The sequence below is a fragment of the Spinacia oleracea genome, chromosome 5, assembly GCF_020520425.1.
Source record: "Spinacia oleracea cultivar Varoflay chromosome 5, BTI_SOV_V1, whole genome shotgun sequence".
Taxonomy (NCBI): Eukaryota; Viridiplantae; Streptophyta; class Magnoliopsida; order Caryophyllales; family Amaranthaceae; genus Spinacia; species Spinacia oleracea.
Window position 1 is genome coordinate 94,114,011 of NC_079491.1, and position 8,910 is coordinate 94,122,920.

General features: G+C 33.2%; 1 long non-coding RNA gene across 2 annotated transcripts; it reads right to left on the reverse strand.

Moving 5' to 3' along the window:
- Nucleotides 1-590: 590 nt before the first annotated feature.
- Nucleotides 591-4,867, reverse strand: LOC110801534 (uncharacterized). 2 transcript variants are annotated; one of them, XR_008921195.1, is made up of 5 exons: nt 3,987-4,758; nt 2,962-3,046; nt 2,494-2,664; nt 2,079-2,146; nt 591-1,009 (listed from the first exon to the last, which is right to left on the reverse strand). It is a non-coding gene; the product is annotated as an uncharacterized lncRNA (long non-coding RNA). The 2 variants fall into 2 exon arrangements; XR_008921194.1 differs by having other exon boundaries at nt 2,079-2,664; nt 3,987-4,867.
- Between the last annotated feature and the right edge of the window lie 4,043 nt (nt 4,868-8,910).

Consider the following 8,910-nt stretch of genomic DNA (forward strand, 5'->3'; position numbering starts at 1 on the left):
GATCTTTTCGAGTTTGTTTATTATGTGATCTAGTCTTTCTTACTTCGATGGTGGTTTTACTCATTTTTCAATGAAGAACCATCAAGTCACTACTACAAAAAAGGGTATAGAGTACTGTTGAAATACACTTTATAGGACGCCTTAGAGGCGTTCTCCAACTCAGCGCACTATAAAGTTTATAAAACGAGTAAAAGAAGCGTTTTATATACCTAGTTATAAAGTACAGTGATAAGAGATAAGCGTCCTCTATTCCCTTCCTAAAAGCAGAAAACGAAGAAGGAATATAGAACGGTTAACGTACATAACCGTCTCCTATACACTACAATAAAGCGCGCCTTCCGTACATAACCGTCCTCTATTCTTCCTATTAAATATTGAGATACAGAACATCTTTCGTACATAGGCGTACTATATTCTACCCCCTTTTTTTAATATTATTTAAAAATACGAGCAATTTTTTTTGAATATTATTTTAAAATAGAATATTACGATTCTAGTATGTAAACCAAATCTAAAACGATAAAATATAAATGATATCGACGCGATCTTTCAAAAAATCCTTTCATTCAATAGCAAAATAATATTATTCATTCAATAACAAAATAATATTTTTCATTCAATAACAAAATAAATGATCTACACAAGGTACGGCAAAAATAAAAATCCAATATCACTGTAAAAATAAAAAACTCAACAACAACAGCAGGAACAAATTCTCCAGCAACAGCAGCGCCTGCAGCAGGTACAACAACGTCTGCAGCAGGTACAAGAACGTCTGCAACAGGAACAACAGCGTAACAGCAGTGTCTGCAGCAGGAACAACATCGTCTGCAGCAGGAACAGACTCTGCAACAACCATCTCAGCTAGCTTAAGTCACACTAGATCATCGTCATCATCATCTTCATCTTAATCGTTATTTGGTTGGTGATATTCGATAACGTATGAGATTCACCTCTCCCTTAGCTCGTCAATCGTAGTTTGAGAATACGTGGGAGTTTTGGTAAAATACTACAAGACAAGTTAAAATGTACGAGTAAGAAATAAAGAACATGCAGTAAGCAACAGAACCAGTAAGTGATGAGTATATATATCAAGCCACAATTCAAATGGTAGGGTAGAAGAACACTAATGCAGTATTAGTTAGAGTGGTGTATTGCAACTATATTATCCAACACCAGTTCGAAACATGACTATTGACTGCTACATACTGTAGTCATGAAATATAATCAGAGTTATAAATTGATATCAACCACAAATTGTTTGAATTAATGACCTACACCAAAGCAAGATGAGACTTATAAAGAGCCCACTAGCTAAGCTACATGTAAAAATCTTGAAACATTAACACAGAAAGTAGGACCTTCACAAACACTCCTAACCTTTATTTTCCACTTCTCTTTTCTACCAGCAGAATAGAAAAATCTACGCAAGTGCACCATGAGGCTTCACCGCAATCAGTTAGGCGCTTATCACTTCACAATATTTTGTACTGACCTAAGCTGATTAGTGAGAATTGTTTTACTGATGAAACTTGTTTTTATAGATTATACATCAATATTGACTATTGCTAATTTATCACATGATCAACTGAGTAAAACTAATTTTACTTGTCAAAACTAATTTTACTGGAACTGATTTCACATAAGCTGAAAAGAATGGCCCCTACTATATTATCAGAAGATCAGTTTGTTATTTCAGAAAAGAGGTCAGACATTAAAAGCCAAGCACATTGTCCACAACCAAACAACAGTAACTTGCGGCCCAAGTTCAAGAATAACAAATATGTACACAATGCTTTATTCCAGAATAAAACAAAATCCAGCAAACAGTCCAAAGACCCCATAAATACTTCAGTTTATAGCAGGGAGGTGCAGACAGACAGACAAGGAGGTAAAAGCAACCAGTAGCGGGTGGCGCTAGCCGTTGGCAACAGCAGAATAAGAATCTCTAATTAATGTAAGTGTTCTGAGGAATGCCTTGGGCATATTAGAAGTAGAAATAGGAAGAGAGTTTCGATGCAATAGATTCTAGAATAAAAAATAAGCATGAGTTTCAATGCATCAGAAGAAAGCAATACCTTTTCAGGAATGAACATTTGTCGATTCAAATGCATTGATCACCTTCTCGAACTTTTGCACACACAATCTGGACATGGGTTGAATAGTGAGTTTCAGTCATCTGAAAACAGCAATACACTTCCACAACATCATACTCTTTTGTTTTGACATGCTGAAATTAAGAGCTGAATGTGTAAATAATCAAATTGCATGTACCATTAAGTAGTAAGACTGTAAGAGAAACACATAACTCGCTATTGCGATTACGCCCAAGCCAAAATAGATGGATTGTGAATATTTCTTCATAGTTAGTATACAATATATATGACAGAATCAAATGCATGCCATGATAAATCTGATCTAAAATCTCAACAGAAGAATCATACTTCAAGTAGGATCTCAAGTCTCAATAAAAAAGTGAATTGAGTACAAAACCTTCTTTCTGGAGCTCACAAGCTCGAAGATACAGGTGACCCCTGATAGCATATGCACACTATCAGAAGGCTAATAGATACCTTAGTAAAACAACTACTTTAGAACATCAATTTCATGGAAACCGTTGCCCGAACACCAATTTCTCTACTTAATCTTCTTCTTTGGTCTTAACTGCAAACCAACAACGCAATATTTTAATATCTAACCAAATTAACCATGAAATTGGTTTCATTAGGGAAAATCAAGAAATGCCAAGTGACCTCAGAAACATCATCGACGACATTTGTAATCTAGATAGTAATTTTAATTATTGTAAAATTAAGTTTACTAGTAGACAAGCTACTCTATACGCCCATAAACTTGCAATCCAGGCAAGGAATAATGGTGTCCAGCAAAGCTACTAAGTAGTGGTTTAGTGTCTGTCAAAAAAAAGGGGTAAAACAACAACAGATTAGTGATTCAACTAACCCTTATGAATGGTGTTGTCAGCAAGAGTGATCACCTTCAAACTTCTTTCCAGCAAAGATCAGCCTCTGTTAGTCTGGTGGAATTCCTATCATACAGAAAACAATCAATTTCCCTCTCATTTGATACAACAAAAACCAATGCATAAACTATATGTAGACCATTTAACATAATAACACTATTAATCTATACTCACCATATGCTTAATTAGCACAACAAAAAACAGAACACAATCACATGCTCAACAGAAATATCTTACGGAATCCAATTCCCAATTAGGTTTGCCACATTAACCTCATCATCGCTAGATTCAATGGCATATTCAGACCGATTTCCAGATTTAAATTTCACTTATTAAATCTAATTCCCATTTAGGTTTTCCACATTGAACATGAATATAAATATAGTAACTTTGTTGTCAATACTCATACAGAAAATTTTGAAACACAAGCAAACTAAAAGAAATCTCAGTTCCCAATTTTTTGTAGGTTAGAACAATTTGCCAAAATCAAGTTTACATCAATCAAGATTATAATTATACAATTACCAATTCAAATTTCAATCAACCACATAATACCTCCGTTCCTAAAAGTTCTTTACGCTTTCCGTTTTAGTCCGTTCCTGAAAGTTCTTTACACTCCTACTTTATTCCATTTTTACTCTTATTTGGCCCATCATAACTTACCCACTCACAATACTTTAATATTAGTTTCCACCCACTCACATTGTTGGACAATTTATAGCCACTCATTTTCCATTTGTTACCCCCACCATCACATGTTCACCAAAATTCCTTAATTACCGTGCAAATAGTAACCGTAAAGATCATTTAGGAACGGAGGTAGTACAAAATATCAAACCATGAGCTAATTAAGTTGAAATTAACTTTAATTATCCAAATTCAATCAGTTAAAAAAAAAATTAATCATGTTATAACCCACATAAAAATTCAATCGCCAAAAACCAAAATTCAAATAAAATTATAACTTTTGACAAAATTCAACACCTAAAACCCAAAAATATTATACCTCGGAAATGATGGAAGCAATCGGCGTTCATCGGAGGTTGGGAGGCGGTGGGAAAGGCGGCGCGTTAAAGCCGAAGGTAAATATAGGAGGCAGATGAAAGACGGTGGAAATGAAGTGCTCTTTGCTTTTGCGGAGTTCTCGATCTCCAGTTACCCACCCAGCCACCATGCTCTTAGTTTTTTTATTTAATATAATTTTTTGTGCTTTTGGGGATATATCGTCACCTGACATAGGTTTCAAATTTTTTTTATATTTTTTTAACATTATTAGGTTTAAGTAATAATGCCGCTAACAATGAAAGTAATTACGGCTTTTTTTTATTAAAATATGTTTAAGCCAAAATACACAACGGTTATCATAAACACTGCTTTATATTTTATTAAGTATTTTTAATTTAATTAATTTTTTTTATTATGATAAAGAATACAAGACGGTTAGGTAAGGTAGCGTACTCTATTCTTTTCTTCACGCAACTGTTATAATAGAAATGCGTACTCTATAACTCTAGATAACGCTTAGCAAACTTAACCGTTCTCTATTCAGTGTTTCTTATTCTAACTTTTGTAGTAGTGAGTTAGCAGACGTTTTTCTTGCTTCAAGAGTGGTTCTACGCATTTTTTCAATGAAGAACCATCAAGCCAGCAGATAGGTGATCTACCCAAGTTCAGTGAAGAACTTTAAACAACCCTGTTTTATTGCTTCTTAGGCAATAATTACTTTTACTTCAACTGTATAGGTTGCTAGTGATGCTTTGTTTGGATTTACCTATCCAGGCAGTTCATAGATATGTGGAAGATTCTCCAACTATATCTTGGAACATAGAAATTATTATTTTAATTTCCCACGCAACAACTCATGGTCTCCAACCCATGTTGCTATTTTCAAAACACGATGCTCTATAGCTCGTCCTTATCAATGGTTAACTCCAAAGGGTCTTGCTTGATCCTTTGCCAGTGTTTATGCGTGTAGCATCAATATTTAGCATATCTTTGTTTCCTTGAATCAAGAACTATTCCTATGTACCTTTTCAAGTACCATAAGTATTCTTGATCTCAATCTAGTTGATCTTTACTTAGATCAATAGAGATTGGTATATGTTCGTCATGCCTAAAGTCATACGATACGTTTTTGGCGATCCTCATATTATATCATACATGATAAATTCTTTTGCAGAATAATTCCCAATTGAATTCTATTCATGTAACTTTAGCTTATCTAGTTTCAGTAGATACTAAATTCAGCGAAATTCTTTGACATATAATATAGGTTAAGAATCTCATTTAGACTCTTTGATGTTTAACTTAGTAAATGCTTATACATAGTTCAAACATCCTTTACTTAGATTTATTCACATGGGTCGAATATCTCCAATGGAGACTTTCGTGTTTGATTTAGTAAATGCCATTACTTAATCCAAAACAATATCATAAGATCTTTGTAAATAGATCTTAATACCCAGTATGTACTAAGTTTCACCATGGTCCATCATTGATGAATAATCTCAAATCTAAGTCATTAGCATTTGAATGTTATTTTACAATAGAGAGATATGTGTGTGATACACATAGGACCAATTAAGTTTTTATGTACTCCCACTAAACTTCTTATATATCTATAAGAATCATGTATATTTTACGAAACTAAAATGCTTATTAGCTTCACTTAAAATACAGTTCCAATTCCCAATTGCTTGCTTAAATCTGTACTTAGATTTTATAAGCTAGCTTTCCTTTTTAAGCATTTATTTGGATCCACAAATTCTATGACATACCATGTACATATTATATTCCAACATTTGATTGAGGAATACGTTTTGTCATCCAATTGCCATATGTACCAATATGCAATCATTGCTTGAATTATAGACTTAAGCATTACGATTTTGCATGAGGTTTCAACACAATCCATACCATGAATTTGCTTGTAACCTTTAGCAACTAATGTAGCTTTGTGTGTGAACACAATTCCATGTTTGATGGTTTTTATCCTTAAAACAAACTTGCAACCAATAGGTGTGAAACTATTCTTGCAAATCAACAAAATTTCAATTTTGTCATCAAAACATTGAGTATGTTTTATGGCCTCTAACCATTTAAAACATTTGAGTCTATATATGGCCTCTAACCATTTTAGGGAATCTGGGTTTCGTCATAGCTTTCTTACAAGTCACTTCTAATAGTTTGACTGCAAGTTGTAGGTTTCTTTACTATCTAATAGAAGAATTGCATAGTTTCAGTGACCTGAACTCCATGTTTCTTCACTATCTAATAGAAGAATCTCATAGTTCCAGTGACTTGAACTCTATGCCTACTAGGGTATAGAACATCAAATAATAGAATATCAATAGCCACTTGAAAGTCCTTTGAATATTCTGTTCTCCTTGAAGCACTTGTAAAGTCTTCTAAGAGATGTCTATTCTTTAAAGCTACTTCTAAAGTCCTTAAAGAATAAGTTCGGATTTTCTGAAGCACTTCGAAAAGCCTCCGGAATGTCCGTTTATGTTTGTTGTTCGCCTCGAAGACTTTCGAGGTCTATTTTCTCCCACTTTTCATTTTGGAAACGAATCTCCAAAAGGACATTATTTCGAGCAAACAAACACTATGTTCTCAAAAATTCGTGGTAGAAACAATACCCTTGTGTCTCATTTGAATAAATCACAATGATACATATATCTATACTTGGGCCTTAGTTTGTTGAATAACAAACACTAAGCTCCCACTGACTTTAGGAACTCTTTAGATATATTATGAAAAGATATTCTGAAATTACTTTTCAATAGCTTTGACGAATTTGGTTTAGTTTGGTGGTAGTTGAGCATTTTGTTTTAGAAATTATAGGAAAAGTCTTTATGATCCATCATTGATCGAATCAAGTACTAATTGACTTCGATTATTCCAACTAAGATATGCCATATCTTATGGACCTAGATTGTGAAATTACAACACACAATCATTGATGATCATATTTGGTCTCAAGTAATCATCAACATGATCTAACCTAGATCTTTATGATTTCTTGCCAAGTGGATTTTATACTTCTGAATCTTTGAACTAGCCAAACAGATTCAACTTATATCACATTTGAGTAAATAAACCTATATTCACTCAAATCCATGTGAAATAATAAAGTCATAAAACCTTTCTTTAGCTTTGAACTCTATCGTCTAGGCGTTCTAACAATAGTTCATATTCTTTGTTACTTTCAACAAGTAAGACTAGCTTGTCTTAAGTTGATCTAGAAATCAACCAACTTTCAAAAGTCCATCAAAATAGAGCTTTTGAATGTTAACTTGTTGATATGGTCTAAGCAACAATTCCAAAGATTAGTGGAACTCAAATCAAGAAGTTGATTTGAACTTAGTAAAGTTCTTTAAAGAGTTGTTTGTTTTAATCAAGCATATTGACTCAATCTGTAATTGACCATTTCATTCAAATAAACAAACAAACATTGTTTTTGTTTTTCTTGAATGTGAGTCTTTCTGTGTTTGAAAAACAGAAATTTAGGTATGCTGATTATGGAACAAAATAGCCATTAAGTTCCAGCCTTTGAAAGGACTTAAAACAAACTAGATGACCCTACAACTAATGTAGCATTGCCATGCTTCATTTCCCACTTGTAGGTCATTAGTGTATCCTAGCTTCCATTGTTTGAGTTATTACCGAAGTAAGAACCTCAAGCGGTATATGATACCAAGGAAGTTTGATTGCTAGGTTACTTCTCTTTAAACATAAATTTATAGGTAGAAACGGAATCGTAAATTCCTTTCATTTGTTCCTCGTTTTCCTATTTCTTGTACCCTTTCTTATAGTCTTAAGAATTGAATTCTTTAGTGTTGACTTTTATACTTTGTTAGACATGTCCAATGTCACCAACAAGGTTCTTTACCATTTTAATTCATGTTGAATATTTTGTTTCAACTAGATGATCTTACCAGAAGCTTCTAAAGTTCTCTAAGCATTGATCTATTCGAATGTCTAGGGACTAGACTCATTCGAGAATTAAATGGACAAAGATATTAGGTTGTTAACCATTGGTAAAGCTGAGCGTTTAAGCTCAATGCTTTATGATCTCAAAACTACAGTGTATTTTTAATTCACAAGCACCAATTGGTTTGCCATTCGATTTTGATATTCGAAAACAACCATAAAAGTCGATATAAGAAACGTACATTTTAAATTGCTCACTTTCTCTCTTTTCCGTGAATCGTTCTTGGATTCACTACCAATCGAGGAAATTTACTGTTACCTTTCTAAAAGGATTTATTGCAGTGCAAGATATTTAATTATAAACAATAATTAAAACATACATTGAAGCATGCAAAATCTAAACATTTATCATGAATAATAACTTGAAATTAAAGCAACCATGCAATTCAAACAAGTTATTAGCATTTTATTCGATTTTATTGTTCCGGCAGGTGTGAATAAAATGATTCCAAGATCCTAAAATCATTGAAGAACTAAGCACAGTTTGTCGACTTAATCCTAGAACATCTTAGGTAAGCAAAAGCCTTTTGCTAATAGTCTAGAAACTATTCTTGGTTGATAGGTACGTCTAAGAACTTATTAGGTAAACCTATCGATTTTGCCACGACATAAAAGGACTCCTTACTTATATCGTTGAGTTTCACCAAAACTAACATGTACTCACAATTATTTGTGTACCTTGCCCCTTTAGGACCAATAAGTAACACCTCGCTGAGCGAAAACTATTACTAGATTGATGTAAAGGATATCCAAGCAAGTGTATATTTTGGCATGGCACCTTTTAACTCAATTTTTAAGTTTGGAACTTAAGGCTCTTACTATGTTGGTTAGATTTTAAGTGAACTAAAATCCTTAATCATGCAACATAATCAAGCTTTTGATCTCATGCATCTTAAGACATATTTAAAAGCAATAAATAACTTAAAACATGCATAAGA